This window comes from Salmo salar, chromosome ssa03 (genome assembly GCF_905237065.1).
Source record: "Salmo salar chromosome ssa03, Ssal_v3.1, whole genome shotgun sequence".
NCBI classification, from domain to species: Eukaryota; Metazoa; Chordata; class Actinopteri; order Salmoniformes; family Salmonidae; genus Salmo; species Salmo salar.
This window is the reverse complement of record NC_059444.1, coordinates 72762786-72775649: the sequence shown is the minus strand read 5'-3', so window position 1 is coordinate 72775649 and position 12864 is coordinate 72762786. Positions and strand designations below refer to the sequence as shown.

Here is a 12864-nt window from a genome sequence, read left to right as displayed (position 1 = left end):
CTCGCGGGATTGGTCTAAACTGCAGGGACAGTTTCAGTACTTAGCCAATAGAAAATACAGAATTTGTACAGCTGACGTGGATTCTGAAAATATGGAAGTAAAGCTTTGGTAAGTGAAGACATGCAACAGAAAGTACTATTGCATAAGATTCATAACTAAATATATTATTTACAAACATCTGTCTAACCATGCAGGTGGTGTTTCATTAAATTGAGAAAGAGAAAATGCCAGTGGTGGCAACGGAGAGATATGGCTCCCTCGAGTCATGGAAATATCAGTTGAAGGATGGAGAGAGAAAGAGAAGGGGGCAATTTTTTACATTATAATGAATTTTGATAAAGGCTCACTGAATATAGTCTCATAACTGCTAAGGGAGTGAACATTATTTAGAATAATCATTACATGGAGAAAATCGGACATCTCTGAAATGAAAACGGTTGGCCCTCTCTTCAGCAAAATATATTTTACCTAAACCCTCCCTGAACGCTTGAAAAAAAACAAGTGATCCTCATCTATACCCAAAATAATAATTAAACATAAAGTGGATAGCATGGAACATGCCTACCGTTTACCCTCACTTCTTGGGACAGACCAGGGGCCTATTTTATAAACCTTTCATAAGTACAAAATAATACCCCAAAATGTGCTTGCGCCACTTTTCACGCAAAAGTTGGCATTTAAAAAAGTTTAGCTTGACTGTGAGAATGTGCTCACCTCTCCACAAACGTTAGACCATGTGTATGCACATCTGCTAGTGGTTGAAATATTGTATTGCAAGTAAGCAGTGGCGATTTTAGCATGTAAATCTTGGTGGGGCAAAAACAAAAATGTGGGATGCATGCCAGCAAAGCCACTACACTACACAACACAACACTAAACAATACATTAATTGCACTATAACGGCGACAAACGGTGCCCACAAACTGTCAGGGCCTACATAAAGCTATCACAACAGCAGAGTCCCAACAGCAGTCCCAACACCTTACCACTGCTACACCTGCCTATCAGCAGAACCTTGTCTGGCAGCGAAACAGACCATTCAGCCTCATTTATTATTTTTTTAAAACATACCTGATATGGCTGACTTGCTTAAACAAATGTGGTTTCTACTGACAATTGAGATGTACAAACTATTGCATAAGGGGACGACGAGCAGATAAGAGGCAATCCGTAATTTCGATTAAGACATTAATGAGCGACGACGGACGTAGCTAATATAACTATTTGTTCAGCACTTTTGAAATGTACAGTGACAGAATTCAGAACATGGGCCGTTCTTACAGTGTACTCCCTGTATAACAAGTCAGAGCCGTAGGATAAATAAAGGGGACATTTAAACCAGACAGTGAAAGCTCTTGCAATATTCAATAATTACATTTCTCTAAAACAGGTTAAAAGCTACATGTGCACCACCAAGTTAGAACAGTAGGCAAAATTAAGAGGTGAAATTGACCAAATTATTAGGTTGAGGCACATTGAACGCCGTTTGGGTCCTTGCGTGTCAAAAAAGATACACGTCATAACACTATTCGATTTGACATGTCAATTAACAGAATTCTATTGTAGAATGTTGTGTGTGCTGAATTTGCATGTGCAACCCAGGCACCACCACTACTATCAGTAGCACTGTCAAAGCTGTGAAAGAAAAGTTGGCAAACAAGCACACACCGGCCACGAACGACATGGGCTACTAACAGCATACTACACAACATACACTTAGTATTACTTTCTTAGCTACAGTGTATATATCTCCCTTGCATATTACATCATTTATGCAGCAGCATACAAGACATTTTTGGACTCACCTTGTGAAGGTGGCACGGCGGTCCTTTGGGGGCACATTTTGTCAACAAACTTTGTCATCAAAGTCTGCCATTCTCTGGATTTCTGGTGGGAACTCGGGAAAAAATCACACATCCACTCCATTGAATAGAAGGCTAATGTTAGTGGTTGCTTTGCAGTGCTTGCAGTTAGCCACTGATTCCTTCCAAACAACTCATTGGTGAATTTGCGATTTTCAACTTGTTGTGTAATCTTTATGTCCAATGGCCGATGAGCACCGATACGTTTTATCTATAATTTCTCTTCATATGACAAGGATGAAAAAGGATTTGCCAGTAGATTGTCGACTTTTTTGTTGTTGTTGTTGCTCAAAACAGGTGGGGCTCAGCCCCACCTGCCCTGAATGACGGGTCGCCACTGCAAGTAAGTATTTTGTGCAAATGGGGGATATGATGAAAAGCTTAATAAAAAAACTAAAAACAGGAAAACATATGAACAAGTATGCAACCATTTACCATTAGTGAGAAGAATGAAAATCTATGTGTTTTATATTTAGAATCGAAAATAATTAGACATAGAAATCTTATAATTAGACATAGAAATCTTTTCGCCCTTTTTTAGGTAATATATTTGCAGGCTATATTCCTCACTTTTTCTGGCCGTGATTGGTTCATATTCTCAAATGAGCCATAGAACAAATTACTATCCACATCTCTCATTTAATTGGACCTAGTAGCCTAGTAAATAGATAGGCTATATGTATTTCAAGTTTTGCAAAATCATAGGCAGCGCGGTTTATAATACAGTCGAATTTAACAGCTGATCTTTTACATTGAAGTAGGCCTATGTATGGCGTTTCAATTTGTATTCTCATGTGCATAAGTAGCCTACTGTGAAATGCTTTTCTAGCAGTAATAAATATCAGTAGTACTATAAAGCATAAATTAAAAAGTCAAGTAAAACAAAAACACAGGAGAAATAGAAATGTACTGTAAGTACTGTAATTGTATTTTTGTGTGGCCTGCCCTACTATGTTTCAGAATTTAGGGTTGTCCATCATTTAGGTTGGGGATAAAGTCTATTTAAAACATTGTCGAATGAAAATGTTCTGCTGACAGGGCCACGAAAATGTGCCATTGTTTTCTCGTTCAGAAACTGCCAGTTATTTTCCAGATAAACAGCATAAATGACTGCTAACACATTAAATAGGGCAGTAGTTTAGGTAAAATATTTCACAGTATGTGTAGGCTACAGTATTGCTGTGTGATAGGAGCGCGACATCATTGCCTATTTAATCTCAGAGCCTATACCAAGGCAGGGCATAGAAACCCAATAATCTGTTGATAAACTAAATATTTGCATGCCGAGGCCTAATGCCAGTAGTTCCAAATTATACAGCAAATAAAGGGTGTTATTGTCACCATAAAAGGTGAATGGAGAGTGTTATTGTCACCATAAAAGGTGAATGGAGGGTGTTATTGTCACCATAAAAGGTGAATGGAGGGTGTTATTGTTGCCATAAAAGGTGAATGGAGGGTGTTATTGTCACCATAAAAGGTGAATGGAGGGTGTTATTGTCACCATAAAAGGTGAATGGAGGGTGTTATTGTTACCATAAAAGGTGAATGGAGGGTGTTATTGTCACCATAAAAGGTGAATGGAGGGTGTTATTGTCACCATAAAAGGTGAATGGAGGGTGTTATTGTTACCATAAAAGGTGAATGGAGGGTGTTATTGTCACCATAAAAGGTGAATGTAGGGTGTTATTGTCACCATAAAAGGTGAATGGAGGGTGTTATTGTTACCATAAAAGGTGAATGGAGGGTGTTATTGTCACCATAAAAGGTGAATGTAGGGTGTTATTGTTACCATAAAAGTTGTAATGCTTGTTCACACCAGTGGAGGCTGGTGGGAGGAGCTATAGTAGGACGCGCTCATTGTAATAGCTGGAATGTAATTGATGGAACGGAGTCAAACTTGGTTTCCATGTGTTTGATAGGTTCAATTTATTCCATTCCAGCCATTACAATGAGTCTGTCCTCCTATAGCTCCTTCTCATATTCACCATCTCCTTCTTAACCTAAACAGAACAAAGGCTAGTCGGCGCACAATCATAAAAATAATCCGAAGAAGCCTTTGACTCTCCTGAACTACCACCGTAGGACCTACACAGCACAGCCATTGGTTAGGCATTGGTCAGCAAGAGCAGAGCAGGCTGGGGCTCAGGGTTGGAACATCCATTGCAGTGTGTAGTTTTATGTACCCCATCCCAACAGCTATCTTAGAAATATAACTTTGCTCTGTGCTTCTCCTAGTATGCACACATAGGCTATGGATCATTTGATTGAGACTACACTAAATAGCCTATAAGCACACTTGATATTGCGTGCCCAAGGGAGAATCAGAGATGAGGGGAGGCATCGGGTACACATCGATATATAGCCTAGTAAGCAACTAATTCTAAAACACTGAGAAATATAGAACCCCCCTCTCTCATATCTCATCTGCTCTTGTTAGAGTGTCTTCTTGCCTCAGGGGTATCCAGAGAGTGGCGATTACCTGCCGTATCAATTTTTCGATACTCTTCAGGTAGGTCTGTGTGAGAAAGACAGAGGATGTTGTTGTTTTGTGGATATGTGTGCCATTATTTTGAAATGTCAAATTTATTATGTACATTTTAACACTCTGTTGCACTCTCTCCCTCTCCCTTTCTCTCTCTCTGATACACACACACACACACACACACACACACACACACACACACACACACACACACACACACAGGCCTTCTCCAGTTGTCTTTCAGGTACTCTTGCCACCCAGGCCTCTTTAAGGGGTGTTGGTGTTGGAAACCAAGAGGCAACAGTTGCTGATGCAACAATTACCTGGTTGTTACGAGGTTAGTGTTAATGACTGTGATAAGACCATTGTCTTCTTTCCTGTTAAGGGGTTTTATAAAATAAACTATCTACATTTTAGATGGCACAGGCATGCTGGGAAGAATCCTATTTGCCTGGCTTAAAGGGTGAGTTTTGATTTGTTTTGTAATGTACTATTAGTAATTTTCAATATTATTTTTCAAATGTTGTCTTTCTCTGTGTTTTAGGAATAAACTGGACTCTGAGGCCAAAAAATGAAGGTAGGGATGTCAAGCATCAATAAAGTGAGTGTGTTCATTGTGTGTTATGGAATTATTGGGTATGTCAATGCTTGTGCTGTTTTCCTTAGGCTTGTTGCTGATGTTCTCAATGATATCGCCATGTTCATGGAAATACTGGCTCCTAACTTCCCAACATGCTTCACTCTAATTGTGTGCTCTGCTGGAATATTCAAAGTAAATCGGAATACCATATTGTCACTAGCATTGATTTTGCAGATAGCAACCAGCTATTTTGAAGGTTTTACTTGCAGAGCGTCTGCTAAATGTACACTGTTCGATATCTCTCTCTCTCTGTGTTTGTCAGTCCATTGTCAGGGTTGCAGGTGGGGCCACCAGAGCTGCTTTGACTCTTTACCAAGCTCGCCGAGACAACATGGCGGACATCTCTCACAAAGATGGCAGCCAGGTGCTCCATACATATTTCTCTACTTGATGATACTGTAAGATACTGTAACTAACCCATGGCTTTTACTGTCCTGTCTTGTACGGCTGCTTTAAGATGAGGATCTTATTGTAATTCATGTGTTCTTTACAGGAGACTTTAGTGAATCTGGCTGGACTGCTGGTCAGTCTGATCCTTATTCCTCGTCACTGACAATCCACTGTGAGTCCTCTATTGCACTGCTTACACTGCCACTGTATGAGATAGGACATGACAGCTCTATATAGCTAACATATTGGTTATTCGATGGAGATTGATCTGTTTTCCATCCCTTCTCATCTCCTCAGGCTGACGTTCATCCTCTTCTTCCTTTTCACCATCCTCCACCTTTTTGCAAATTACAAAGCAGTGCGTTCGGTTGTCATGGAGACACTCAACGAAGCTCGGCTTGCTATTGTGCGCCACCAATACCTTAGAGATGGACGGGTCCTCGCTCCACTAGAGGCCAATCATAAAGAGCCTGTATTCTTGGGTATGGCTGACATTCAGTGAATAATAAACAATGAAATGGCTTGTTGATCATTATGGCTATCAACTATCAATGGCTTTAACATACTTTTCTGCTGTTTATTTTTTTAGAGTTCAGGAGGACAGTGCCAATCAAACTGGGAGTGAGGCTAGGGGAACTTGTTTATACGTAAGTTGGTGTCTGCCTGTTTGGTGTGAAAGTGAAGTGTGCTCAGATTTGGATGTTCATGCTCAATGATATAATTTCTTTAATTTTGTAGGTCAGAGGACCTTAATTTGGCCATGAAAAACAACCACAAGCCCTTCCTTATTGGAGTCAAACGTGGTGTGTATAACATCTTTCAGTAATCCCCCACCAACTGCTGTACTCAGTTGTCACGCGGGTTGTTTCTAGATGGATGTACATTACATAATGTCATTTTAATAGATGTTGTATGTCATGTGAGTGTTATTGAATGTGCTATTTCTCTCCCTTAGGCTCGGTGTGTGTTTGTTTGGGACCAGATGCATCTGTATGTGATGAGATCAGGGCTGTGTGCCAAGCAGTGCCTCTGCACGGTGTTACACCCTGTCTCGCCACTAGAGGGGGCTCTCAAACAACTCTCAATGTCACACAGCAACAGTGAGCCTTTAATGATCATCTTTACATGACAGTTTAAACCAATGTCTGTCAATGCTGTGTTATAACTCTGTTATCCCTTTTTCCTCTATGTTATCCCTTTTTCCTCTATGTTATCCCTTTTTCCTCTATGTTATCCCTTTTTCCTCTATGTTATCCCTTTTTCCTCTATGTTATCCCTTTTTCCACTATGTTATCTCTTTTTCCTCTATGTTATCCCTTTTTCCTCTATGTTATCCCTTTTTCCTCTATGTTATCCCTTTTTCCTCTATGTTATCCCTTTTTCCTCTATGTTATCCCTTTTTCCTCTATGTTATCCCTTTTTCCTCTATGTTATCCCTTTTTCCACTATGTTATCTCTTTTTCCTCTATGTTATCCCTTTTTCCTCTATGTTATCCCTTTTTCCTCTATGTTATCCCTTTTTCCTCTATGTTATCCCTTTTTCCACTATGTTATCCCTTTTTCCTCTATGTTATCCCTTTTTCCTCTATGTTATCCCTTTTTCCTCTATGTTATCCCTTTTTCCTCTATGTTATCCCTTTTTCCTCTATGTTATCCCTTTTTCCTCTATGTTATCCCTTTTTCCTCTATGTTATCCCTTTTTCCACTATGTTATCTCTTTTTCCTCTATGTTATCCCTTTTTCCTCTATGTTATCCCTTTTTCCTCTATGTTATCCCTTTTTCCTCTATGTTATCCCTTTTTCCTCTATGTTATCCCTTTTTCCTCTATGTTATCCCTTTTTCCTTTCCCTCAAGATCATTGGGAGCTGGTGCATGAGAGTCATAAACTTATGGACCAAATTTTTCAGCCATTCCTCAAAGGTAAGCTCAGTGTAACAAGGTATGCTCAGTCAGTAGCTGTTTACTCCCACCGTGTATGTTGGGATGTTGTCAGTGGCGTCCGTTCAGCTAAACCCAGGGTATGCCCCTCTTCCAAGGAATTGTTTGGAAGTTGAAGCTCATTTACCTCATTTCTCCACAGTTTAAATGCTATTTGGAGAACAGCGAAAACCAATAAAAATGATCCCAGAAATTAATTATCACCTCAATATTGGGTTTAATTAAAGGTCTGTGGAATGGTGTGTAAAATGTCAACCACTACTCAACTTCATAAATTGACTCATTTACTTGTGGAACAGCAAGTAAACTTGAACTTACCTAGTTAAAGAAAGGTTAAATAAATGTGAGTATCTAGTGCATAAAACAGCTGGCCACGAATGCAAACTATGCCGCATAAATCATAAACATGCATTGAAATAAAAAGCATAGGCCTACACAAAATTACTTACTTAGGCCGACAACTGACAAGGATGCATGACTCGACCAAAGAATGTCCAAAATCACGAAATACAAATGGAAAATCTACACATGCCTTTTTAAAAAGGGAGCTAAGGCCCCTTTACATGTCACCTTATCAAACCATAAAGATAGATAGAAGTTTCATATTTTATATGTGCCATCGTAGAGTATATGAGCAGCGTCATTGAGGCAATCTCCATTTTGAAGTAGTCAATTTTCTTCTTCACTATTGGCTGATCCCTCCTGATGACCCGGTTGGACATGACTCGAACACTCTATGATAGAGGACTCTATCATTCTCTGTGTCAAACCTATATATTTCCAGTAGTTACATTTTCTCTTATTGCGCTGCATAATGTGTGCGCCAAGCTCATTTTATAATTTCTGCAATATTCACCAGGGAAGGAAAAGATTCCACGGATATTGAGGCATTTTATCAACAAGGTGCCTCAGAGTATTTAAACATTCTATTAACCAACGAGGTGGCACTGAGAATATTGATGTAAACTCAGCAACAACAAAAAAACATCCCCTTTTCAGGACAATGTCTTTCAAAGATAATTCGTAAAAATCAAAATAACTTCACAGATCTTCATTGTAAAGGGTTTAAACACTGTTTCCCATGCTTGTTCAATGAGCCATAAACAATTAATGAACATGCACCTGTGGAACGGTCGTTAAGACACTAACAGCTTACAGACGGTAGGCAATTAAGGTCACAGTTATGAAAACTTAGGACACTAAAGAGGCCTTTCTACTGACTCTGAAAAACACCAAAAGAAAGATGCCCAGGGTCCCTGCTCATCTGCGTGAACGTGCCTTAGGCATGCTGCAAGGAGGCATGAGGACTGCAGATGTGGCCAGGGCAATAAATTGCAATGTCCGTACTGTGAGACGCCTAAGACAGCGCAACAGGGAGACATGCCAGACAGCTGATCGTCCTCGCAGTGGCAGACCACGTGTAACAACACCTGCACAGGACCGGTACATCCGAACATCACACCTGCGGGACAGGTACAGGATGGCAACAACAACTGCCTGAGTTACACCAGGAACACACAGTCCCTCCATCAGTGCTCAGACTGTCCGCAATAGCCTGAGAGAGCCTGGACTGAGGGCTTGTAGGCCTGTTGTAAGGCAGGTCCTCACCAGACATCACCGGCAACAACGTCGCCTATGGGCACAAACCCACCGTCGCTGGACCAGACTGGACTGGCTAAAAGTGCTCTTCACTGACGAGTCGCGGTTTTGTCTCACCAGGGGTGATGGTCAGATTTGTGTTTATCGTCGAAGGAATGAGCGTTACACCGAGGCCTGTACTCTGGAGTGGGATCGATTTGGAGGTGGAGGGTCCGTCATGGTCTGGGGCGGTGTGTCACAGTATCATCGGACTGAGCTTGTTGTCATTGCAGGCGATCTCAGCACTGTGCGTTACAGGGAAGACATCCTCCTCCCTCATGTGGTACCCTTCCTGCAGGCTCATCCTGACATGACCCTCCAGCATGACAATGCCACCACGCACAGAACGAACAGTATGGCTGATTTCCTGTAAGACAGGAATGTCAGTGTTCTGCCATGGCCAGCAAAGAGCCCGGATCTCAAACCCATTGAGCACGTCTTGGACCTGTTGGATCGGAGAGTGAGGGCTAGGGCCATTCCCCCCAGAAATGTCCGGGAACTTGCAGGTGTCTTGGTGGAAGAGTGAGGTAACATCTCACAGCAAGAACTGGCAAATCTGGTGTAGTCGATGAGGAGGAGGTGCACTGCAGTACTTAATGCAGCTGGTGGCCGCACCAGATGCTGACTGTTACTTTTGATTTTTGACCCCTCCCCCCTTTATTCAGGGAAACATTATTCCATTTCTGTTAATCACATGTCTGTGGAACTTGTTCAGTTTGCCTCAGTTGTTGAATGTTGTTATGTTCATACAAATATTTACACATGTTAAGTTTGCTGAAAATAAACTCAGTTGATAGTGAGGACGTTTCTTTTTTTGCAGAGTTTATATATTTTTTGAACTACTGGGAGAATTGAAAATGCCAAAAACAATTAATTTGGCAGTATTGATTTTGTTTGAGCAAAAGAGCACTGCATTAGCCATGGCTAAATTCTTTGGATTGCAGGAAATTGCTTTATATGCAAAAATGTATCTACACTGCCAAGATGTGGCCTTTAAAAATGCCCCTAAGGACCTTTTGATCCAGACAAAACCCTGCTATAGTATATATCACACACTGAGTTGATGCTTGAGGGACCAAATTCTTGCTTCGGCAGAATAGGTAGAATGGTATGGTTCCCAGCCAAGGTTGAGTTTGTGTTGTTCCCAGCTATCCCTTCAGTTCACTAGCTACAGTTTTACCTCTTCAGACTTTTCGAAAGAGGTTTGAGAATAACTTGGTCTCAACATATCTTTTGAATTAGGTGAATACTTAGTGTATTACATAGCGTGTTAACTGTTCTACATTTGATTGTAATTACCTTATGTTATGTTGCAATTTGTTGGTCATATTGTGTTTGTGTGCATTTGTTATTACAGGCATGGTTGGCATTGAATCTGGAAAGGAAACAGCTGGAAAGAGCACAGTTACAAGGGTCTCCTTTTTAAGAAGCAACACAGAGAGTAACATCAACACTGACGCTAACCCCGACGGTCGCACGGACGGTAACCCCAACACCATCAGTAACCCGGACGGTAACCCCAACACCATCAGTAACCCGGACGGTAACCCCAACACCATCAGTAACCCGGACGGTAACCCCAACACCATCAGTAACCCGGACGGTAACCCCAACACCATCAGTAACCCGGACGGTAACCCCAACACCATCAGTAACCCGGACGGTAACCCCAACACCATCAGTAACCCGGACGGTAACCCCAACACCATCAGTAACCCGGACGGTAACCCCAACACCATCAGTAACCCGGACGGTAACCCCAACACCATCAGTAACCCGGACGGTAACCCCAACACCATCAGTAACCCGGACGGTAACCCCAACACCATCAGTAACCCGGACGGTAACCCCAACAGTGAACCATCCTCTGAAGATCATCATGCCATGGAAACCTGAATAATTTATTGGATGAGCGCTCTGTCATGTTGCCATATTTTTGGGGAGTAGGTTATTTTGGTTTTCTAAGGTGTGATCATTTTGTTGAAAAACACTTTAATTCAATGTTTGGCTGGTGTACTGTTTCAAGATTGTTAGCAGAGACATCACTGTGGGTCAGGAATTTATGTACCACCTGCATCAATTCAATCAGCCGAAACATCATGCATAGATGATTGATTAATGATAAGGTTATCCCTAAAAGCAATTTGCTTTATTTTGAAATCAAATTGTATTTGTCAAGTGCTGAATTCAACAGATGTAGGGTTTACCGTGAAATGCTTACTTACGAGCCCTTAACCAACAATGCAGTTAAAAGGTAAGAAAATAAGAAGGGAAATGGTAACAAAATAACAACAACCAGGCTCTATACAAGGAGTAACAGTACCGAGTCAGTGTAGGGTACGAGGTAGTTGAGATAATATGTAGGGGTAAAAATGACTAGGCAATAAGGATAATCATAAAGAGTTGCAGCAGTGTGTGTGTTGGAGTGTCAGTGTAGAGTCCAGTGAGTGCATAGAGCCAGTGCAAAAAAGGGGGGGGTCAATGTAAATGGTTGGGGTAGCAATTTGATTAGCTATTCAGCAGTGTTATGGTTTGGGGGTAGAAGCTGTTAAGGAACATTTTGGTCCCAGACTTGTCGTTCCAGTCATGCTTGCCGCGCGGTAGCAGAGAGAAGTCTATGACTTGGGTGGCTGAAGTCTTTGACCATTTTTAAGGCTGCCTTCTTACACCATCTGGTGTAGAGGTTCTGTATAGCAGGGAGCGTGGCCCCAGTGATGTACTGGGCTGTACACACTACCCTCTGTTCCCATACCAAGAGCTGATGCAACTAGTCAAGATGCTCTCAATGGTGCAGCTGTAGAACTTTTTAAAGATCTGAGCGCCCATGCCAAGCCTCCTGAGGGGGGAGAGGCATTATCATGCCCTCTTCACAACTGTGATGTGTTTGGACCGTGATAGGTCCTTAGTGATGTGTACAACGAAGAACTTGAAGCTCTCGACCTGCTCCACTAGATATGAATGGGGGTGTGCTCAGCCCTCTGTTTCATGTAGTCCACTATCATCTAATTTTGTCTTGTTGAGGGAGAGGTTGTCCTGGCACCACACTGCCAGCCTTCCTGTACCACCACACTTCCCTTCTCATTTGTTTGTTTGTTTTTACGTTTTTTAAAAGGCTGTCTCATCGGTGATCAGACCTTACTTAATCTTGATTACAAAGGACATGAAGACAAATGCATTTCTAGCTATTTTAATCATATGTACCATATTAAGGGCTGTTGAGGCCATACTATAATTCCAATTGGGAGCCTGGGTGCTGCCATGCTGGTGGGAGCACAGTCACTGATGTCTGACATGGGTAAATCCATTTGAATGTAATCCCTTTTTAACAGCAACCCTTTTGATTTGAACAAAACCTTACATATGCATGCTGAACCAAAATATAAACGCAACATACAACAATTTCTGTCACGGTTGTCGTAGGGTAAAGTGGACCAAGACGCAGCGGGGAAATGTGCACTGATTTTCTTTTATTTAAACGGACAAAGAAGGTAAACCAAAATAAATACGTACACCAAAAACACAACTACAAATAACAGGCCAGTAAGGCACAGAGCTATCCACAGCACAATCTCCCACAAATACTAAAAACAAACACATACCTATTTATAGAACCCTCAATCAGAGGCAACGAGAAAACACCTGCCTCCAATTGAGGGTTCAACCCCCAATTAACTAAACATAGAAATACAAATAACTAGACTGAACATAGAAATACATAAACATAGAACAGTGCCCAAAACCCGGAATACTAAATCAAACACCCTACAACTAACACAACCAGCCCGAACCACATAAAACAAATACCCCCTGCCACGTCCTGACCAAACTACAATAAGAAATAACCCCTTTACTGGTCAGGATGTGACAATTTCAAAGATTTGACTGAGTTACAGTTAATATAAGGAAATCAATC

The 12864-nt window shown here is 41.3% G+C and overlaps 1 pseudogene; it reads left to right on the top strand.

Annotated features, from left to right (window-relative positions):
* Nucleotides 1–120: 120 nt before the first annotated feature.
* On the top strand, nucleotides 121–10952 carry LOC106593872 (RUS family member 1-like; annotated as a pseudogene).
* Nucleotides 10953–12864: the final 1912 nt, after the last annotated feature.